A 24627-nucleotide genomic window follows, 5' to 3' on the forward strand; every position below is an offset into this window, starting at 1 on the left:
TTTACAGGAGATAAAGAGGAAGGGGAGGAAGATGGCAAGTCTGGAACCAGGCTACAAGTCCAGACTATCCTGTGAGAAGAAGGGAGCTGTTCATGAATACAGACATTTATCTATTCATTCAAATTTATAATTCAGGCACCATGATGGATATCTAGGAGTGACACAGAGGTGAAAGACCGAGTGCCCACTTAAAGGGACTCTCAGTATGGCTGGCAGAATGGTTTGAAAGGTAGACAGGTAGACAGGCAATTACAGAGTAGTAGTGAGCACCACAGAAGATGAATGCAGGGGAGCACAGAGGCAGGGAAACAAGAAAGGGGGTGCCTCAGTTGAGTCCTGATGGAGGAATAGGAAGAAGGGAAGGAAGACTGACAAAGGGAAGGAATTTTTTTTTTTAATATTTATTTATTTTAGGCTGTGTTGGCTTTGTTGCTCTGTGCAGGCTTTCTCTAGTTGCGGCGAACGGGGGCTACTCTTCGTTGCGGTGCACGGGCTTCTCATCGCGGTGGCTTCTCTCGTTGCGGAGCACAGGCTCTAGGCACGTGGGCTCAGTAGTTGTAGCAAGCAGGCTCAGTAGTTGTGGCACGCGGGCTTAGTTGCTCCACGGCACGTGGGATCTTCCCGGACCAGGAATCAAACCCATGTCCCCTGCATTAGCAGGTGGATTCTTAACCACTGCGCCACCAGGGAAGCCCGAAGGGAAGGAATTTGAGGCATAAAAAAACAGCACATATAAGGTCAACAGACATGGAAATGAGAGTCCCTCTTTAGATTGCTCATAGAGCTTTGTGGCAGTATTACTTTTCCATCTCACCTCAGCGCTGTGGAAACATAAGATACCATAGGCCTGTGATGTACACTGAGCAGTGCCAGTAGAGAAGGATTCAAAGAGAGCAAATAAGCAGCAACCCTTTCTGTACCTTACAGAGAGACACTCTCAGGATGCAGACAGCATGTTGTTATGCCCAGAATTTTTCACTGCTTAGTGTCAGGAGAGTTGAACATTAATTATTTAAATCAAATTCTAAGGATGTTTGCCTCTTTCAGTTGCTTTAATGGTCACGAAGTAATTTATTATTCTCATCAAGTTGATTGTAAATTTAGAAACTAAGAGATAGGAAGTTGAGGAAGGGGCTTAAGAGAGTTGACACTGAAGAGAAGAAGAGGCAATTGGGAAAAGAAGGGGACTGGGCTAGCAACTGAGAAGCAGGCAGACATATTTACCTGTTACAACAGTCTATATATACATGACTCCATGCTCAGAAAAATAAATGAAAGGACTCAAGGCTTTGAGTCTCTTTCATATAGTTAATTATGAAGCATATGGTTAATTATTTTCAATATTTATTCTCAATATAATCTTCTGTCTTCAATATTCTCTATCCCCTCTGTATGTCTTTCTTTTTTAATAACTTCACACTTTTCTCTTTTAGTGTTACAGTTACTTTGAAGAAAGCATATATTATTTACAGAGCAAGAACCATTACAATGGAGAGACGCTCATAAATCTATAAATCTCTGGTATTGATAGTAAAAGATGTATTGTTTTAACCAAAAAAGCAACTAGAAGAGGTGCTTGTTTATCATCAGGTCTTAATCTATACAATTGAAATTTTATCTGTTAAATTAAGCAACTGGCAATTTCATATACGTGTGTGTATTTTTCAGATTCCTTATTGAAAATCTTAAAATATTAAATAGTGCTATTTCTCTGCAGATGACTGTAAAAGTGTACATCAATCCAAGTAAAATTCATATCCACTAACATTTACACACTCTACTTTTCACACTATTTTTTCTTCCTTTGCTTTATACATGAATATCAAATATGTTGGATTAATGTATTTCTTTTAGAGACTACGATAAACAAAGAAGCAAAACTTCTAGTTATTACCTCAGTTTTAACAATTTTTAGGAAGCTCAAAACCTTACGCTTTTCTCTGTAAGCACACTGTTAATTTAACGATAAAAACATATTCCGTGTAATAATATACCTACAGATTTGTGAAATGGGAGAAAATGTGACTTTTTAAAAATATAATGGTTCTGTCAGTCATTCCGTGATTTGATAAGAGGGCTACTTCTCTAGACAGACTTTCAGAACCCACAAAGACAAATACAGTGAGTGTATATAAAGAACAAAAGGGAGAGGTCGCAGTAATTCATGGTGATTTTGTAATTATTTTGCCTTTATTGGAATTATCATAACATAATTAAATTTATTTAAATATTCTGGCTATAATGGGGAAAAAAGTCCGTTATTTGGTTACTTGATTTTAGAAAAGGAAACTGTGGCCAAATACTAGAAAAAACTGAAGTGAGAAATTTTTAAAATACCTTAAAATCTCCAGGAATTGGGACCTTCTTAAAAACACCATATTGGAAATCCAGGAGGAATGTCTCACACATATTAAGTTGTTTGAGCTATTAATAAAATCCCTTTATGGCTAAGTTGTAAAGTAAAAAGCAATCACACTTTGGGGAAAAAAAGTATATGATGGGTCAGCTAACTGAGGCTAGAAGAGACCACAAAATGTGACAGAATCAGAAACCCAATCAATCCACATTTTCTTTAGATTTCATGGATGATTTTTGTGGGTGATTCAAAGAAAGTAGAAGGCACACCCCCTGAGCTAAGGGAGTTTATTATCTACTTGGGGAAGTAATATGGACAATGGAAAACACTCAAGACTAGTGTGAAGTAATAAGGGTTTACCAGCTTGACAGCATTATTTAAAGTACATCTGCTAAAGGAAAGATGGCTACACACAGGGGCATCAGAGGGAATTCCTGGAAGAGGCAGGGCTTAAGGATAGATTTCAATGAGGTGTAGCATTTAGATTGATGAGAGGAAGGAAAAACACATTTGCATGTCATGGTTCAGAAAATAAATCAAGAGGAGATAAAGAACTTCCAAAAAAACAATAAGAGGTGAATACATGCCAAAACACAGCATTTCACAGCAAACAAGCAGATCATTTGGTATTCACCCAGAAGTCAGTCCAGGAGCATTTATTGAGTATAATTTGTGCCTAGCTCACTGCTAGCTACAGGGAAGGAATGTAGGAGCAGTTTCTGCATTCCGGTGGCTCAGTTTCTTGTGTCAGAGATGAGAGTTACACATGAAAATGTGTGTACCACCTTACGATGTCATAGAAGCGTGTCCTGTATGTTAATTTGTGAGGTACAACCCTACTTTCATGGCATTTAGGAAATGGAGAAAGGGACAGAATAAGAGCTAATGGCTTCGGGAAGGAAATGGAATGACCTGAGATTTGAAAGATGGCTAGAGTTCAAACAAGTACCACAGAACAGGAAGGACATTTCCTGAAATTGGGTGGATGTGTTCTTTTGGAGCTATTCTTATGAGAGATAGTGTATCTAGGGGGTCCGAATTTAATTCTGTTTGAATAGATGACTTGTTTTTGACGAGTTTATGCCAAGTTCTTATTTCCTATGATAATTTTGTTTCTCTTTCATTTTTCTTCTGATCATAGTAGGCGATGCTAACTACCTATGTGATCCTTGCGGCTAAGGAAATTTTAAAACCTAAAGCTTCCTTGTAGTGTTCTCATCAGGTAGAGAGAAATCATTGACTATAATCAGCATTGAGCCCTTTTTCTAGTGTTAAGTATTAAAACTTGTTTAAGATGGAGTATTTGTTTTACTATTGTTATTTATTATTATTATCCCAATTGTCTTAAAAATGTGTTTCCAGTAAAATCTGACTAAGATTGAAGCAATGTGGACAGAATCTGATGAGTATTTTGAATGGAATCTGAGATCCAAATACACATTTATTCAATTTAAAAAGCATGGAATACTTACTGTGTTCACAGCTCTCCGGAAGATGCCCTGCCAGAGAAAGTCAGATTGGGGTCACTGAAACCATAGATGGTACAGGTATGGGATCGTGACTAAGCTAATATTCCATTCCTAAAAAAAAGGAAATCTCAGATCCTGCTAAGTGTTTGGCCTCCTAGCAGAAGACAGTGAAAGAAAAAAAAAACATACTACATTTTGACATCCTATAACATATCCTGAGGTGCATCTGCTCTCATTCTAGCTTAACTTGAACACCATGATGAGGGTTAGACTTGCTGTGCTAGGTAACAGTTATGGAAGGAAATTGTAACCCTTCCCTCCAACATCCAGGCATTGTTCCGCGGCTGGTGCAGTGGGGACGGGTTGGTGAAAAGGGTTTATGAGTGACGGTGAGAGCTTGTTTCTCTCCTTTTATCACAGACTCAACTGGCCAGCAGTGCTGGCAATGACTGGATTCCCTTCTGAATCAGTGACTTGCACTTGGGAAGTGCAATTATCCTTTGTTCTCTCAACCATTGACAAACTGCTAAATATTATGGGGCATTGATCAAATGTCATATAAATAACTACAACTTTACTTTAGGTATGGTCACTTACAAAGCATCGAGAAGACCTTCATATTCTATTTCTAGACTCATTTGGCTCCCAGAATTGGAAAATGACAGGCTTAGGGGCTGGAAAGGTCGGTAAGTGCATTCTCAATCTATTACGTTTAGTCTTGGGTCAGTGGCTTGGCCTCTCTTAGCCTGAAATTTCTGGTCTATTCGTTGATGTTAACAAGCCTGACCTCATAGACTTGTTTAGAGAATTCCATGAGATAGCCAGTGGGATAATCCATCTACCTTGGTGATTGCTCTGTAACTACTAGTTCCCTCCCCTTACTCAATAAAGTATAGGCCATCAAAAAATGGGATTTATCAGCAGAAACTAGAGGTTACAACCAACAAATTGTAGCCTAAGAATCCCAGATAATAAGAATGACATATGAAAGAGGCTATGTTTAACTACTTTTCCCACTCATTTTTATTAATCACACACTTCTGCCAAAACCTTTGGATACTTCCATGAAAGGTGAAAAGTTGTAATTAAATGGGAGGAGTTGGACGTTTAGAATTAAGCATAGGTAAAGCTTGTAAGAGCACACAGATGGATGCGTGTTAAGAATCCTATTTGCTAAGCGACTCGCTATGTGAGCTTTGGGGAAATGGCTCTTCTATAATTTTCGACAGTTTGTGATTTCCCCTTCAAAGCAGGGTCTTCAAGAGGAACGGAATATAACCTCTGTCTAATTCCACTCAGTGTTTCATTTCTCTTTTGTTTGCAAGGTATTAATTACTAAATGTGGTCCATATTGATAATTATACTGCATGTTATTTATTAATGACTCCCTGCTAAGCTTAAGGTTAATATCTCCAGAAGTTCTCAGGTCTCTATTTTTGCAGGTCGTTGCTTTTTTTCTGTTTTGCAGGACTAAATGCTGAGAGGGTCTCAAGCTTTGGGGCTTAAGGTAGATGGGTCTCGATGGTGTGATTACCCACAACCCAGTTCATTACCACAAATGGAGTAACCCCATGCAGCCAAAGAGAGAAAAGTGGGCCTACAAAATAGTGAACTAATAGGCAGTAAATTATTACGCCAGAGAAGACAATTATCCATATGAGCAGTAGGTGACCAGAGCCCAGTAGAAAGATACACACTTTTTATTTTGCCTGAAATATGCGTGTCTCCCTTTTGGTCCTTTTTCAGAAGGACAGGTTTCATTTTCAAATCAAAAAAATGTTTCCTTTCTTCTTTGATCAGAAGAAAGGAAGAGAGATACAATTCTATGACGAGAGATACAAAATAATCAAGGTAAAAAGTAAATTTACTTCTCGTGATGCTGCTTCCTCTGGTCCTCACTTCCTGGTTTGGGCCTCTCTTAAATTGAGAATTACAGCTGATTCCTTACATTCAAGATTTCAGTGACACAGATTGTAAATCTACATTATGATAGGATGAAAATTCACTGGCTTGTCCCATGTGGGAAAAAATATATCCTAACTTGAAAACGTCCTTAATGTGGATTTTAGAGATTTAATTAACAGCAACAAAACAAATGAACCTCAGGTCTACAATTCCAATATGGTGCCGGCGGGACCCACAGTGCCATTTGGGTCTTAGTCTCCCTCAGTCAGGAATCTCTCCCTTAGAGCACTCAGAATCACATTCCAGTGAGCAGATAAGCATTTCTGCCCCGGGACCCCCAAGGTCTCTCCAGCAATTGTTTTCCTGTGGTTTTCTGCTCCCAGAGCTCCCTTCTTTTGCCTCACTCCCAACATCTCCAGAGTAACCCCTTCTTGATTTTTATCCTAAGTTAACAGAAGTTCTTAATGAGGCCTTTCTCATGCCCGGAAAGGAAAGCTTCCCTGTTGCTCTAGTGCTCGGCTGAGATTTTGAAGTTTTATCCACCCCTGAAATTAGAAAAACCAACATCTTTCATCCAGGTCATTATACTTTCCAGCCTGTCTCTTATGTCTGGCCAATAGAGTCATCCCCACTCGTCCAAGGTAAACCACTCTCTATGGCGGTTCCAGTTTGAATATCTTGGACTCCATTTCACATCACTTTTGTTATTGTCATGGTGGGGGTGGGTGAATATGCTTGGGAATGGGAGTACGAGTTCTTTGAATTTTTGTCTAAGGGGATCACTATGTTAAATATATATTTTAAAACTTTTAATTTTAGAATGGTTTTAGATTTACGGAAAAGTTGCAAAAATAGCACAGAGAACGCCCATCTGTCCCTATCTCAGTTTCCCCTATCGTTAACCTTTTACATGACTAGGGGTACACTTGTCACAATGAAAGGGCCAACATTAGTACGTTATTATCAACTTAATTCCACACTTTATTTGAATTCCACTAATTTTTTCCCTAATGACCTTTTCTGTTCCAGGGTGCACGTTACATTTAGTTGTCATGCCCCTTAGTTTTCTGTGTGACGGTTTTTCTGACTTTCCTTGATTTGAGGATCTGGACAATTTTGAGGCCGACTTATCAGGTATCTTGTACACTGTCCTTCAACTTGGATTTGTCTGAGGTTTTCCCTCATGATTAGACTAGGGTTATGTGCTTTTGGAGGAAGACCACAGAGGTGAAGTACCTTTCTCATCACAGCATGTCAAGTACACAGGCTATCAACATGACTTACCACTGATGATGTTAACCTTGATCACCTGCTGAGGAAGTGTGGCCAGGGTTCTCCACTGTAAAGTTCTTCTTCCTTCTCTCTCCCTTTTCTGCACTCCACCCTTTGGAAGAAAGTCGGTAAGTGTATAAGCGTAACCCACGCTCAAGAATAGGGAAGGCCTTCAACTCCACATCCTCAAAAGGAGAATATCTACATAAATTATTCTGAATTCTTCTGTAAGGGAGATTTGTCATTTCTTCCCTTATTTATTTATTTACTCAATTTTTATCATTATCTGTTTTATTCACTGCTAAGTACCTAAGTAATGTCTACATGTAGTGACAGCTCAGTTAATACACCTTAAGTGAATTAATGTAACCATAGGGTCAGGAGGAACTTAAATATTCTCTGATCTCTTCAACATGAATTCAGTGCAAAAATCCTAGTTCCTCCTTTCTTTTTAAATCTATGAAAATCGGAAAGAAAATCTTACCCTACAGAATTGTCATAGGATAGCGGTTAATGCAAGCACAGCTCCTGAAACATAGAAAGTACTCTGGTATTAGTGATTATTCTTATCTTCTAGGGACGTTTATCATTCACTTCAGAAGTTAAAGTCTATGAGAACAAAATTATCAGCCATCACTGTGGGCTTAAAGGAGGATCTTCCTTTTAAGTAACTGGGAATCAAACTATAGATTGATATTCAATTTATACTCGTAAGTTAATTAAATTTTTGTCTAATGGAAACATATATTCAATATATATAAGATGCTGTTGATTTTCTGATTTAATTTCTCCACCCATGTAAAGTTTTGGCCCATAAAGCCCTTTGTTCTCCTAATGGTTTGCATACTAGACGGAGTAAACTTTTAAGTAGCTTTCTTTTGATGGTATATAAAAAAGCCTTTTCCTCCTTATATTAGAATAATACGATTGTAAAGATCCAATAAAGTGATTGTGGAGAAATAGTGTTTACTATGTTTAAATACAACACTTTTTATTTGGGGGGGCAGTAATTCTAGTTGTGGTTTTGCAATGAATTAACGTTGAAGCTGTCAGAGAACACTTGGGTGTCTTCTGACCCTGTGGCTATTTTCATTTATTTCAGATTTAGTAATTAAGCTATCACTACACGTGGACATTGCTTTTGGTGCTCAGGGTATAGCAGTAAATAAAACGGATAATGATCCTTCTCTCATGACAATAAATGGACAACAAAAAATTTTTTAAGCATATGTATTCTATATTAGGTGATGATAAGCGCTTTGGAGCAAGGCTAAGAGAGACAAGAAATGCAGGATGGAGGAAGGGAATGTAATTTGCTCTTTTATGTTGGAAGGACACACTCACACGGTGGTGTTTAAGCAAAGACCTGAAGGAAGTGAGGGGTGAGCCATCCCGATATCAGGGAGAAAGACCATTCCACACAGAGGAAGTAGCGCGTGCAGAGGCCCTGAGGTGGGAGGATAATTGAAGTATTTTAGGGACAGCAAGGGAACCAGTATACATTAGAGCAGACTTTTAGATATGGATATTTAGTGTTCATGACCAAACTAAAATTTAAATTTTTAAATTTAAAAATTAAATTTAAAAACTCATCTATAGTTACTTTAATTTTCAACCTTTATTCATTTCTGTAAATATGCCATTTTTCCTAGCACAAGAGGTGCAGTAGAATATTTGAGCTCCTTGTGAGCTAGCATTCTCATTGCTTTTGCTTAGAAAAGAGATTTTGTTTAACGTTGCTACTAAGATTTGATTTAAGAGTCTTAGGCTTTATAAAGGCTTTATAAGGGCTTTTTCTTTCCTACAGAACATGTAGCAAATGTATATTCTATTTATGTTATGTTATTGGCCATAGCCTTCTTCTCCCGATATGGTGCACAGATTGCCTCGCTCTAAACAGATTAACTGAGACCAGGTCAATTTTTAATATGAAAAACAATTATATGCATACTGTTAGGCTCCCAAGAAATATACTCTTCAATAGTTATTATAGTATTGAAGAGAGACTGTGATATTTATGACCCACTTAGTCCCATATTTGGACCAAATTTCATGCTTTAAAATGCCTTGGTTTAAAAAAATCTTTAATATTTTTTTCTCAAAACATTCACACATGAAATCTTCATATACAAGAATCTTAAATAGAATCAGCCATTTTATCCCTTATCCCCAGTTCAGGGTTCACAGAGGCCTGTATTTTCACTGGAGCAGGCAGTCAGATTTCAAGTGAGGGATTATTATTTAGTACCTTGTGGTGTCTTCAGGGAGACATGTTTAGATGGGTTATGCCTCTAGGAGCTCTGCCATCTTGCCTGTAGGTTTCAGATGCCCAAAGGGTTGTCTTCTTTGTGGATGATATTTATCACTGTATTTGCATTGGAAGAGTATGGCCCACGTCAGTGTGCGTGTGCGTGTGCGTGTGTGTGTGTAATTTAGTTTTAATTTAGTTTCTATTTGGCTTAAGGTGAGAAGACTTCGTGTATCTTTGTAAATATTGATAAGCAAATATGTTAAAATGATATTTGGTTGATGAGGCTAGGTCAGAACTAGGGCAACTTTTTTTTTTTAATAAATAAATAAATTTATTTATGGCTGCGTTGGGACTTCGTTGCTGCACGCGGGCTTTCTCTAGTTGTGGCGAGCGGGGGCTACTCTTCCTTGTGGTACGCGGGCTTCTCATTTTGGTGGCTTCTCTTGTTGCAGAGCACGAGCTCTAGGCATGCGGGCTTCAGCAGTTGTGGCATGTGGGCTCAGTAGTTGTGGCACGTGGGCTCAGTAGTTGTGGCTTGCGGGCTCTGGAGCACAGGCTCAGTAGCTGTGGCACACGGGCTTAGTTGCTCCGCGGCATGTGGGATCTTCCCAGACCAGGGCTTGAACTCATGTCCCCTGCCTTGGCAGATGGATTCTCAACCACTGTGCCACCAAGGAAGCCCTGGGCAACTTGTTTCTTGATCTAAAGTGTTGCTTTTTAAGGTAATATATTCTGTCCCAACATAGAGTTTCATGTGTTTTCCAGATAATTTCTAAAAATAGAACCATAAAAAGTGAATACATTTTGAAATTGAGAAGCAGTTGTCCCAAAGCAAACGTTTCTCAATAAAAGGACTCTCTGGGGGAACAGAAGGTCCAGACTTGTAGCATTTTCTGGTTTCCCTGTTGAAGATACTCCCACTATGGCCAAATTCAAGCTACTGTTAAGTTGACAACTGGCTCACAGAATTCCTGAAAATTTAGAAATCAGTTTTAGGGAGTCCGTAAGAGTAGGTTTCAGCACACTTACAAAATACTTATTCTCTTTCTCTGGAAAAGTGTGAATGTGGGACTTACTTTGGTTAATTTTAGAACTCTTCAAATTTTCTTCTTTTAATTTATTTTCATTGCTTATCCTGGTCAGTTTTTGTTAATCTAACAGGGACAGGGCAGTACCTTTCTGACTTATTATGGGAACTGAATGAAGTATTGGAACAGCTGTGACCTTTGGATCTCCCAATAACTTGTTAAATTAATTACACCTGGTCTAAGTGCACAGCGATATCATCCTGATCTTTCCCAGTTCTCTTGACTACCAAGGAATTTCCTTTTTCTCTAGGCCTAGGCTCGTAGCATCAGTGTAGCACACTTTCACTTACACAGAAAAAATGAATCATTAACTAAATTTGGGAATTGAATGCAGTATGTTCTCATTTTTAATATGCTCTCAGTTGTAAAATATACCCTTGACTTATTATTAGTTTTCATGGAGAACAAACTACATAGAATATACTCATGAATTGTAAAATGCATCCGCTTGCAGAAAGCTGTGTGTGTGTGTGTGTGTGTGTGTTTATGAAAATTAAGTGGCTGCATCTCAGAAACATGGGTGGTAATGTTATATAAATACTTTGAAAGCTTTGGTGTGGTGTGAATAGAACTATTCCAGAATTGTGCTTTTTCAATTGGGGGAAATAGACTTTTTTCTCCTTCAGAAGTTTCAAGTCATTGGAACTCCCATGTCATAACATTTGTGGGTATTGTGTGGACTCCAAACTTTTCTGCTATCTTCTATCAGAAAATGAGCTTTGCAACAATTTTCCTGTTCTTAGCTTTCTTAAAACATATCTTGTATCCTCTCAGTTTAAGTTGCTAAACAAAGCTGATGCCCCAACTTAGAATCTCATGAACAGAGGGTGAATAAAAGTACTGGAGCCACATTTATTATATCAGCATCTGAAACAGAACCACATAATTACATGCCAGAAATGGACATTATTACATTTAAAGTCAAACAACAAATGAAGAATTTACACTGAGAAATCTGGATTTCCCTTTCTTTTTCTAATTGGATTTTTTGTGTGACATGTTTTAAATTGTAAGATTCCTTACTGTTTCTTTATCTATCTCTATCTTTTTATTTCTCTCTGTTTCTATCTATGGATAGAATTGATTGATCTGTTATAGTATTTAAGGTGAATGCAAGAAAACAATTACAGATTGAAAGTCTGAAGCATGAAAACGAAATTTTCTCTATATGCTGCTGCTACTAATATCATCTTGTCCATTAATGACATAATAAAAGTTACTTATTCAGCACTTTTTCCCCTTTTTTTTTTTTTTTTTTTTTTGCTACCAGTTTTTTTCCTAGCCGAGAGCCTTATTTCAGCCATTCCCTAAGTTTTCTGCTTACTGGGCAGGACGATGAGTGTCTTAGGTATACGTAATACTGGCATTGGGAAGATTCATTTAAAGCAAAACAGGGTGAAAATTAGATTAAACTATCTCTATTGATAAATTTTGAATTTCTGAAGGCAAGAGACAGATGTTGCATTGAGAACACATTATTAATTCAGTAAGCATGCGAGACCTGAGATTAAAAAGACCAGTAGGGGGATTCCCTGGTGGCGCAGTGGTTGAGAGTCCGCCTGCCAATGCAGGGGACGCGGGGTCGTGCCCCGGTCCTGGAAAATCCCACATGCCGCGGAGCGGCTGGGCCCGTGAGCCATGGCCACTGAGCCTGCGCGTCCGGAGCCTGTGCTCCGCAACGGGAGAGGCCACAAAAGTGAGAGGCCTACGTATCGCAGAAAAAAAGACCAGTAGGAATAGAAACTTTCCTCTAGGATTTCAACGTGCTGTAGGAAATAGAATAAAAATATAGATTTCAAAGGTCTACTCAGACCAAAACTATCGGAATATCCAGAGATTGAACCTGAGCATATATTTTCAATATTGTACAGTTATGTTTAGAAATCTCTGGTTCATATCATATATGATCCACAGAATAAGTCAAATTGTTACCAAGTCCACACTCGTACTGCTTGCTGAACAACAGGCCAATAAATGAAGAGATGTGTTGTAGGGGCAAGGAATAGTGACTTTATTTGGAAAGCCAGCAGACCGAGAAGACGGTGGACGAGTGTCCCAAAGAATCATCTTACCCGGGTTAGAATTCAGGCTTCTTTTATACTAAAAGGGGAGAGGGTGTGGTTGGTTGTTGGAAACTTCACGGTACCAGAACACTTTGTTCTTGCAGTTGTCCATATAGATCTGGTCGCAGTGTTCCTATAAACCCCCCAGAAGACACATGTTATTCTCTGTTCTGTGACTTTTTTTATCTCTATATGAGTGGAACGGTGTTATACTTTTAGAGATACGAGCCTTGAGGATGGGCTGGTCTGTGTATTTCAGGCTATAGGCAACATTCTTCTACAAAGGTGCAGAGCCAGCATGACCAAGTACAGGCAACAGAGCACAAGAATTAGGGCTAAAGGAACTGATTCACTATAGAGTCAGGTTTGTTCTTCCCTGTTACAACATTAGCATTAGGGATTCCTATTTCCTCTTTCTTGAAAGGGCAAATATATTCCCCTCTTTTACTTTTTTTTTCTCCCAGACTGAAGTTTTGTTACAGAAGAAGTTCTTTCCATTTTGCAACTTCATTTACAACTATTCTGAACATCTACTCCCTGACACAATTCCCACCCTTCCCCACTCCTAACCGTAGAGAAACTATTTTCAGTTGGGGAAACTCAACTAGACAAAAGTAATTTATTTAGCCCTCAGCCAGTTCCATATTGCTTCTTATGTTGAAACAAAGATCATCATTTTTATGCAGTCTTCCTGCTGCTTCTGAAATCCTTTTCCTCCTTAATTTAACGAGCTCCTGCTCTATAATACACTAACTTGGTACAGAAGAAATGAAAAGATAAATATAACATGTGCTCGTGCTCCACTGGGGAAGGTCAATGTGATTTAAATATGCATAACATGAGGCAAAAATCAGGCTCATAATAATAAGCTGAAAGCTTCCAAGTCCCCAAGGCTTCTTGGGGCCTTTGTCTTTTACGTCCAAATAAAACACTCAAGGCCCCACTCCAACCACTGTGAGAAGTTCAGTGTCATTTCGCGGGTTTCTGAGAACTCCTGCCTGCTGGCACTTATACTCTCCCAGTGGATGCCTGCCTGCATCTTCAACTCCAAACTCTATCCTGGATTGCTTCTCATCATCTCTGCCTGCTTATTCCTGGTTCTTGGGGCTTTATCCCAAGGTTGGGCATTTCTCCTTCATTTTCCCAAAGAATCATTAACCCAAGGCTGTTGGGTTGGGTAACTGAAAATCTAGAAAAAAATGGAAGTTCATTAAAGTACAGACTAAGAGATCAATTAAGCTTGAATATTAGACGTTCTGCAATTCTTCACTTTGGTCAGATATTCTTCCTGTATGGAAATCACTCACTCATGTATTTCTTTGGGTCCCAGACTTCCCACGTATTGCTGGGGTTCACCCTCACCCTAACCAAAATCCACCTTCCATCTCTATTTCCCAAATGTTAAGGAAGAGTTTCCAAGTCACCAGGAGGAATCAAAAGTTGACGGTACTTAGTTATGTGGGATAAATTTGCCCATTTTACTTTCAGCCTCTCTCCTCCACACCATCCTGAGAGCCAACATGGGTACAATCAATGGGCCCAGACAAATGTTTTACCAACCAAGCAAATCTTCCTTCAGCATCAGTTGTCATAGTAGCAATGTTTCTTTCTTTGTGCATCCTATTATAGGGATTCAGTTGGTCCTCTGTATCCCTGGGCTCCACATCCACAGATGTGGAGGGCTTACTGTATAAACTTAATGCCATAGGGATGTGTAGCTTTTGGAATGAGAACTAAAACATATGAGAGAAAAGTGAGCTTTTTGAGTTGAGGGACCATCTTTTTCACTATACTCCTAAATGCTAATATAGTTCCTAGCACAAAATTGTCATTCGTTATATGCTTGTAGAATAAATAGATAATTGAACTGTTTAAAAATGTCTGGCTATTCTGATCATTAAATATGAAGGCCAAATCATTTTTGAAGTCTAGGAGACATGCAGCACCTGTGTGGGCTGAGAAAAAATATGTGATGGGGTGCAGTCAGCTACTTAAGCAGGCAACTAATTTTTCAACGTAATTAGTTATTTAATTGACCATTCACGTAATGTTAATGCATTTGAATTCCTAATTAATCTCCATTTTATTTAAAGCATTTTATATCTATACCCCAGATTCTAATTTAACAGTTAAGTGGCCTTGATTTTGGAAGTGCAGTTACCACTAAGAACACACATGTATCATGCATTCACTCAAAGGACTAGGGAAGTAAAGTCAGCCACACTGGCTTTCTAGAAGACATTTTAAAATTTTTAGATGGATCTCATTTCACAGAATATTATTAAAAAATATGGATTATTAAAATTTTTAACTTTTTCTAGATCAAGGGTTGCCAAACTTTTTCAGTAAGGGGCCGGATAGTAATTATTTTAGTCTCTGTAGGCCATGGTGTCTCTGTCCCACTGGCTCAATAAGTAAATTAAGCCACAGTGCTGTCTTCCACTAAATCTGTACTTACAAAAATAGGCAGTGGGATGAATTTGCCCCAGAGGCCATAGTTCGCCAACCTCGTGTGATTTATTTATCTATTGCCGAATCACACAGGCTCTTGCTTTTAACTTTGTCTTCCTTTACGCACAAATTATTTTCTTCTCTTCTGTCTTTAAATATACAGGATCTTTTGATCTTAGAAAAAGTTTTTTTGGTTAAGAAAATGATATTTTAACTAAGATATCTCCTTTCAAATCTGCAACCTTCCACTCCTTCCATCATCTCTTATTTCCTAATAGTATCAGGTGTTAATTGCCTAGAATCCTCTGGAAGTCAGAGACCCTGGATTTATATTCCTCTCGTACCTAGCATGATAAAAATTCCCATAGTTCTTTTTAAAGTATACTTTTAAACTAAATTTTTAAATTTAAGGTATAACATACACACAGAAATATGGACAAATCACAAGTATACAACCTGAAGAATTTCCAGAGAAATGTTTTGTTTTTAAATCTCCATTACCTAAATACTTTGGAAACAGTCATAGTGGTTAGGAGCACAGACTTGGGAGCCAGATTTCTGGGTTCAAGACCCAGACCTACCATTCACTAAGTGATCTTGGGCAAATTATTGAATATCTCTGTGCCTTGGTTTTCTCACTCGTAATACAGTAATGGCAATATTACCTGTTTCATAGGTTATTTTCCCCCAGCTTTACTGAGGTTTAATTGACATAGAACAAAATGCAAGTTTAAGGTGTATAATGTGCTGATGATGAACTTACTTATTGCCAGATGATTACCAGAGTAGCACTAGTTCACACATCCATCACCTCACACAATTACAATTTCCTTTATGTGGTGAGAACACTTAAGATCTTAACAACTTTCAAATATACAATACAGTATTGTTAACTATAATCACCATGCTGTACATTAGATCCCTAGAACTTATTATCCTATAATTGGAACTTTGTACCCTTGAACCAGTATCTCCCCGTTTCCCCCAATTCCAGCCCCTGACAACCCCCATTTTACCTTCTGTTTCTAGGAGCCTGGCTTCTTTAGAGTCCACATATATGTGAAATCATACAGTATTTGTCTTTCTCAGGTTTATTTCACCCAGCATAATACCCTCCAGGTTCACCCGTGCTGTCACAAGTGGGAGAATCTTCTTTGTCATGGCTGAATAATATTCCATTGTGTATATATATGTACCATATACTCTTTATCCATTCATCCATAGCTGGATACTTAGGTTGTTTCCTTGGCTATTGCGAATGATGCTGCAATGAACGTGGGAGCACAGATATCTCTTTGAGATCCTGATTTCACTTCCTTTGGATATATACCCAGAAGTGGGATTGCTGGATCATATGTCAGTTCTATTTTTAATTTTTTGAGGAAACTCATACTGTTTTTCATAATGGCTGTACCATTTTACATTCCCACCAACAGTGCCCAAGAATTCCTTTTTCTCCACATTCTCACCAATATTTGTTATCTCTTGGTCTTTTTGATGATAGCCATTCTAACGTGAGTGAGTTGATATCTCATTGTGGTTTTGATTTGCATTTTCCTGATTATTAGTAAAATTGAGCACTTTTTCATGTACGTGTTGGCCAGTTGTATGTCTTCTTTGGAAAAAAAAGAAATGTCCATTCAGTTCCTCTGCCCATTTTTAAATTAGATTGTTTGGCTTTTGCTCTTGAGTTGTATGAATTCCTTTTATATTTTGGATATTAACCCCTTATCCAATATTTGACTTGCAAGTATTTTCTATCATTCTGTAGATTGCCTTTTAATTTTCTTCATTTTTTTTTTTTTGCTATGAAAAAATTACTTTTTTTAGTTTGATGCAGTCCCATATACTTATTTTTGCTTTTGTTGCCTGCTATGTTGGTGTAATATTCAAAAAATTGTTTCTGAGAACAATGTCAAAGAGTTTTCCCCAGTGTTTGCTTCTAGGAGTTTTTTGGGTCTTATGTTTTTAATTAATTTTAAATTAATTTTTTTTCACACACACACGCTGTATTTTATTTTTACAAGAGATAAATAAACTGACACCAAGCATTGTAAACGGATGGCCACAACAAAAGCAACAATGATTGCAATTACCAAACATGAAACACACTCATACTATGTCATAATGTTGACATTCAGTCCATTAATCCTCCACTGTAACAGCTCCTTTACTTTGCAGTGAAAATTGATTTGTATATTTTTGTGCCTCTGAGTCCTTGTGGGATTTTTTTTTTATTATTCAAACAGAAAGTCGCAAAAGTTGTAATCATCCTCATCAGTTCACTCAGTCCCGTGTAATTAATTTTTTTTCATCTTGATCTTTTGTTAGCACTGTTATGAATTCATCAGTTTTCCATTAGAGTTCTGAAAATGCTTATTCATTCAGTTCAGCAGTATAGTCAGTTACCAGAAACGTGTACTTGTCAGAGTCTTTTCCATGAATTCCTTGAAGATGAAACCCTTTTATAGGAACATTTTTGCAAAAGCGTCAGAGTACACCCAGAACTGTCTGTAAATGACAAAAGACTTAAAAATGACCACAGTTAAAGATTTGATGAAAGTTCATAATAATGCAATTGACAAGGAAATTTAGTTATTTCTGAGATATACATTTTAAAGTAATAACTAGAATTATGACATAACATTATACCAGAACATATAAGATTTTTAGAAATTTCATGTAACATCTAAACATTTATATTAACATATTTCCATACAAATAACCCAAAGAAAGTTTAGTATTTGTTTGTTTGTTTCTTTGTACTGCAGGTTCTTATCAGTCATCAATTTTATACACATCAGTGTATACATGTCAATCCCAATCGCCCAATTCAGCACAACACCATCCCCACCCACCATGGTTTTCCCCCTTTGGTGTCCCTACGTTTGTTCTCTACATCTGTGTCTCAACTTCTTATGTTTTTAATTAATTTTTGCGAGTAGTGTAACATTAGAGTCCAATTTCATTCTTCTGTATGTGATTATCCAGTTTTCCCAGCACCATTTATTGAAGAGACTATTTTTTCCCTCTCTTATCAAATATTAGCTGACCTCTATGTGTGGGTTTATTTCTGGGCTCTCAGTTCTGTTCAGTTGATCTATGTGTCTGTTTTTATGCTGTTCTGCGTTCTATAGTTTAAAGGTGTAGTTTGAAATCAGGGGGTGTGATGCCTCCAGCTTTGTTCTTCTTTCTCAAGATTGCTATGTGGGGTCTTTTGTGGTTTCATACAAATTTTAGGATTGTTTTTTCTATTTCTGTGAAAAATGCAATGGAATTTTGGTATGGATTACATTGAATCTATAGGTGCTTTGGGTAGTATGGACAATTTAACAATATTATTTCTTCTAATCCCTGAATATAGGATACTTGTGTCTTCTTCAGTTTCTATCATCAAAGTCTTATGGTTTTCAGTGTACAAAACTTTCACCTCCTTGATTAAATATATCCCGAAGTATTTTATTGTTTTGGATGCTGTTATAAATGGGATTTCTTTTTTAAATTTATTTTTCAGGTATTTCATTATTACTGCATAGACATACAACTGTTTTCTGTATGTTGATTTTGATTCCTGAAACTGCTGAGTTTGTTGATCAGTTCAAACAGTTTTTGGTGGAGTCTGTAGGATTTTCTATATATAAGATTATATCATCAGTAATCAGAGACAATTTTACTTCTTCCTTTCTGATTTGAATGCCTTTATTTTTTTTCTTGTCTAATTACTCTGGCTAGGACTTCCGGTAATATGTTGAATAGACATGTGAGAGTGATCACTCTTGTCTTGTTCCTGACCTTAGAGGAAAAGTTTTCAACCTTTCACCATTGAGTATGATGTTAGCTGTGAACTTCTCATATATGGCTTTTATTATGTTGAGGTATACTCCTTCTATATTCCAGTTTGTTGAGTGTTTTTATCATTAAATGATGCTGTAGTTTGCCAAAAGCTTTTTCTACATCTATTGAGGTGATCATATTGTTTTTATTTTTCATTCTATTAATGTAGTGCATTACATTTATTCATTTACCTAGGTTGAACCACCTGCGCATCCCAGGGGTAAATCCCACTTGATCATGGTATATGATTCTTTTTATGTGCTGTTGAATTCAGTTTGTTAATATTTTGTTAAGAGATTTTGCGTCTATATTCATCAAGGATATTCATCAAGTTTTCTTTTCTTGCAGTGTTCTTATCTGACTTAGTTTAGGGTAATGCTAGCCTCCTAAAATGAGTTTGGGACCATTCCCTCCTTTTCAACTTTTTGGAAGAGTTTGAGAAGGATTGGACCTGACCTTTTCTTTGTTAGGAAAATTTTAATTACTGCTTCAGTCTCCTGACTTGTTATTGGTCTGTACACATTGTCTATTTTCTTTCTTTCTTTCTTTTTTTTTAATTCAGTCTTGGTTGGTTCTATGTTATAGGAATTTATCCATTTCTTCTAGATTACCCAACTTGTTGGAGTATAACTGTTGCTAGTAGTCCCTTATGATCCTCTGTTTTCCTGTGTTATTGGTTTTAATGTCTCCTCTTTCATATCTGATTTTATTTATTTGGGTTTTCTCTCTTTTTTCCTTCATTCGTTGAGCCAAAGTTTTGTCAATTTGTTTATCCTTTCAAAAATCCAGCTCTTAGTTTTGTTGATCTTTTCTATTGTCCTTCTGGTCTCTATTTCATTTATTTCTGCTCTGATCTCTGTTATTTCCTTCCTTCTACTAACTTTGGGCTTGGTTTGTTTTTCTTTTTCTAATTCCTTGAAGTGTAACCTTAGGTTGTATGTCTTAGATCTTTCTTTTTTCTTAAATGTAGGCATGTGTCACTATAAACTTCCCTCTTAGAACTGCTTTTCTACATCCCATAGCTTTTGGTATGTTGTCTTTCCATTTTCATTTGTTTCAAGATATTTTTAGTTTCTCTTTTGGCCCATGGCTTGTTCAGGAGTGTGTTGTTTAATTTACACATATTTGAACTTTCCAGCTTTCCTTCTGTTGTTGATTTTCGTTTCAAGTCACTGCGGTTGGAAAAGATACTTGATTTAATTTTAATCTTAAATTCGCTAGGACTTATTTTGTGACCTATTATGTAATATACCCTAGAAAATTTTTTTTGTGCACTTTAGAAGAACGTGTATTCAGTGGCTATTGGATGGAATGTTTTATATATATGTCTGTTATATCCATTTGGTCTAAAGTGTAGTTCAATTTCAACATTTCTTTGTTGACTATCTGTTTGGATGACCTTTCCTTTATTGAATATGGGGTATTGAAATCCCCTATTATTACTGTATTGTTGTCTATTTCTCACTTCAGATCTGTTAGCATTTAGGCTCTTCAGTGTTGGGTGCATATATGTTTATGATTGTTATATCCTCTTGATGAATTGAGACCTTTATCATTATACGCTAATCTTTTGTCTCTTTTTACAGTGTTTGGCTTAAAGTCTATTTTATCTGATATAAGTATAGCTACCCCACTCTCCTCCTTTAGTTTCCATTTGCATGGAATATATTTTTCCATCCCTTCACTTAGATCCTATGTATGTCCTTAGAGCTGAAGTGAGTCTCTTGTAGGCAACATAGGGTTGTTTGTTTGTTTGTTTTTTCCATCCAGCCATTTTGTACTTTTTTTTTTTTTTTTTGCAGTACGTGGGCCTCTCACTGTTGTGGCCTCTCCCGTTGCGGAGTACAGGCTCCGGACGCGCAGGCTCAACGGCCATGGCTCACGGGCCCAACCGCTCCGCGGCATGTGGGATCTTCCCGCACCGGGGCACGAACCCGTGTCCCCTGCATCAGCAGGCGGACTCTCAACCACTGCACCACCAGGGAAGCCCTATTTTGTACTTTTTGACTGAAGAATTTAATCAGTTTGCATTTAGGGTAATTATTGATAGGTAAGAACTTATTAATGTCATTTTATTAATTATTTTCTGGCTGTTTTGTAATTTCCCTTGTTTCTGTCTTCCTCTCTTGCTGCCTTCCTTTTGAATTGATGATTTTCCATAGTGTTATGCTTTGAATCCCTTTCCTTAATCTTCTGTGAATCTATAGTAGGCTTTTGCTTTGTGGTTACCATTAGGTTTATAGAAAACATCTTGTAGATATAACAGACTATTTTATGGTAATATTAACTTAACTTTGATCACATATAAAAACACTGTCATTTTACTCCCTTCCATAATTTATGGCTTTTTGTTATGAGTTGTCACTTTGGTTTTAATTTTTTTCTTTTATTTATTTATTTTTGGGGTTATAATTGATATATCATCTATTTTATGTTTTGTTGTTTTTTTAAAAATAAATTTATTTATTTATTTTTGCCTGTGTTGGGTCTTTGTTTCTGTGCAAGGGCTTTCACTAGTTGCGGCTCGCGGGGGCCACTCTTCATCGCGGTGTGCTGGCCTCTCACTGTCGTGGCCTCTCTTGTTACGGAGCACAGGCTCCAGACGCGCAGGCTCGGTAGTTGTGGCTCACGGGCCTAGTTGCTCTGCGGCATGTGGGATCTTCCCAGACCAGGACTCGAACCTGTGTCCCCTGCATTGGCAGACAGATTCTCAACCACTGCGCCACCAGGGAAGCCCTATTTTATGTTTTTGATGTCACCATTTGCCTCTCTTTATATTGTGTATCAATTAACAAATTATTGTAGCTATAGTTAGAGTGGCTTGTCCTTTTACCCTTACACTAGGGTTAAATGGTTAACACACTGCCATATTGTGATGTTATTCTGAATTTGATTGTATGCTTACTTTTACTAGTATGTTTTATATTTTAATTTTTAACATACATTTTAATATATAATTTGTCTATTTATCTTCTCCTTTTGAAAGAACTCATTGCCCGAATGGCCAGGCTAACGTGTTTATACTGAGTTGCAAGGTAGGCAGGGAAATGTAGACCTTTTATTGGGTGGCAAGTGTACAGCTGAAAATTGGTGTTCTGTTAAAAAAAAAAAAGAGAGAATGAACTTTGAGTCTCTGCCAGAGGGCTTATTTGCCTGCTCTTTATTTTATACAGGACAATGGAACTAGTGTTAAGGTTTGGGGATTGTAGGAATAAGACTACTTTTTAAGGCTCAGTTTAGTTCAACAAATGTTTATTGAGCACCATATCATGTAAGGTCCTGGGGATATAAACAAGGTATTGTTCCTTCCTAATGGTTGCTTACAGTACACTGGGAGAATAAATAAATACATAGTTTTAACATGATATGATAAACACAGTAATAGAGATACAAATGAATCTCTGTGTACCCGCTGACTCATGGATTTATTTATATGAAAAATTTTACAGGGATGTACATTTAAATTTTGTTATTCTTTTGCAAGTTGCCCTCTTTAAAGAGGATAAAACTACCCCAAAATTTTAAAAAGGATGCAGACATATATAGATCAGTCCTTATAACATTTCTCTTGACATTTCAACATTCATTTATTATTGAAGTTGATAGTTATTGCTTTTCTTACACTTGATTAAAGAAATGTCTTTTCAGATCTCTCTTGGCAAGTCTCAGAATAATTCATGTTTTAGATTATCAATAGTTATTTACAGTTTCAATTGTAAGTGATTAGGTTTCCTATTCCTAGAGGTTGGTTAAACAGTGAAATGACCCCTCAGTTTTGGCATTCACACCTTATAATGGGAAGATAATTCTACACATTTGCTTTGTGTTTGGAATACTGATGTTTTCTTCTTAAAATCAGTAAATATTTTCAGCTACTTAAGATTATATATATTTTCTTCAGGTCTCATTAAAGTATGATTCAAGGTCAGATCTCATCACAAAGGTTTTTGTACAACAGTGATTCCATGTCAAGCAGGCAATCAAGATTTGCTCAGTCAACTTAATCAGATAACTTAACATAGACATCTCTTGTTACCTGCTGCCTTAGATCCAAACCAGAATGAATATTGTGGCTAGCAAGTTCCTTCTGCATATCTTACTTAGTATATAGGAAAAATTCATGATTCTAAAAAAGTAAAGATATTCACATGCAGCTTTCAGTACTGATATATTCTATCTGACCATTTGGGAATCAGAAAAATGGAAAAAAGAGGAAAAATTGTATAAGTGTCACCACAAAGTTCTTTTTTTGACATAAGGTGCATTAAACTTCTGACTCTTTTCTTTCGTCATGGAAGTCCTAAATTATAGAAACTATGAAAAAGACAGAGAATTGAAATGATCTATAGTCTTACATATAGTTTCATATTTAAAATATAAATTGTAAAATGTAATTCTTAATTTAAGAGCTGTATTCAAATAAATTTCTTTTAGTTTTTGGAATTAATATTTTCTCTATAATAAGTATATTATAATGATTATTTTTGCTATATTTATTTTTTAAATAAATTTATTTATTTATTTTTTGGCTGTGTTGGGTCTTCGTTGCTGTGCACGGGCTTTCTCTAGTTTCGGTGAGCAGGGGCTACTCTTTGTTGCAGTACGCGGGCTTCTCATTGTGGTGGCTTCTCTTGTTGCGGAGCATAGGCTCTAGGCTCATGGGCTTCAGTAGCTGTGGCACACGGGCTCAGTAGTTGTGGCTCGTGGGCTCTAGAGCACAGGCTCAATAGTTGTGGCGCACAGGTTCAGTTGCTCTGCGGCATGTGGGACCTTCCCGAAACAGGGCTTGAACCTGTGTCCCCTGCCTTGGCAGGCAGATTCTTAACCACTGCGCCACCAGGGAAGCTCTTTCCTTTATTTTTAAGTTTTTATATGAAGTGTGTCAAAAATATACAAAGTAAAAAAATATATAGGAGTTATTACCACGTGAATATGCTTGGGTAAAGCACAAAGATCAAGAAATAGAACAGTGTCGGCACTCAGAAGCCTGCCTGGTGACCCTCCGATCAGTATTCCCTTCTTCAGTACAAAAGATAGCTGCCATTCTGACTTCTGACATTTTAATCAATTTTGTCTGTTTTCAAACTTTCTCTTACACATATAAATCATTAGCACATACTCTTTTTTGTTTGGCTTCCTTGCCTCAATATTATGGGTATAAAATTAATTCAACCTGTTCTGGCACAACTGGAATTCATTCATTGTATTTTAAATTTTTTTTTAAGATTTTTTTTTTGATGTGGACCTTTTTTTTAAAAGTCTTTATTGCGTTTGTTACAGTATTGCTTCTCTTTTATGCTTTGGTTGTTTTTGGCTGCGAAGCATGTGGGATCTTAGCTCCCAGACCAGGGATCAAAACCACACCCCCTGCATTGGAAGGGGGAGTCTTAACCACTGGGCTGCCAGGGAAGTCCCTGGAATTCATTCATTGTTCTTTCTTTATAGTATCTCAATGTATGATTGTAGCATTTGTAGACTGTAGAGTACAGAATTGGAAATATATGACTGTAGCAATTCTCAGCTATTATCTCTTCAAATATTCCTTTCGTCCCATTACTTCTATGCTCTCCAGTCACACATATAATAGACCATTTCACTTTTTTACCATATCTCTTATGTCTTCTATACTGTGTTCTGTGTATTCCATTCTTCAGGGTGTCTTTCCATGCTTTAGGGTGCTTATGTTCTTTTTGCTTATCTTGTTGTTTGCTAATTCTTTATTCAATCAAGTCTAATTTTCTGTTAAATCTACCCACTGACTTTTACTTTTTTGTACTCTTCAGTTAAAACTGTTATTGGTTTCCTTTTAAACAGTTTCTGGTGTTCTGCCAAAACTCTTACTTACATCCTTTAGTTTCTTGAATTTCAGCGGAATATTTATTTTGAAGTCTCTTTTGCTTATCTGCATCTCTGAAGGTCAGTTTCTGTTCTTTGTTGC

The sequence above is a fragment of the Phocoena sinus genome, chromosome 5, assembly GCF_008692025.1.
Source record: "Phocoena sinus isolate mPhoSin1 chromosome 5, mPhoSin1.pri, whole genome shotgun sequence".
NCBI classification, from domain to species: domain Eukaryota; kingdom Metazoa; phylum Chordata; class Mammalia; order Artiodactyla; family Phocoenidae; genus Phocoena; species Phocoena sinus.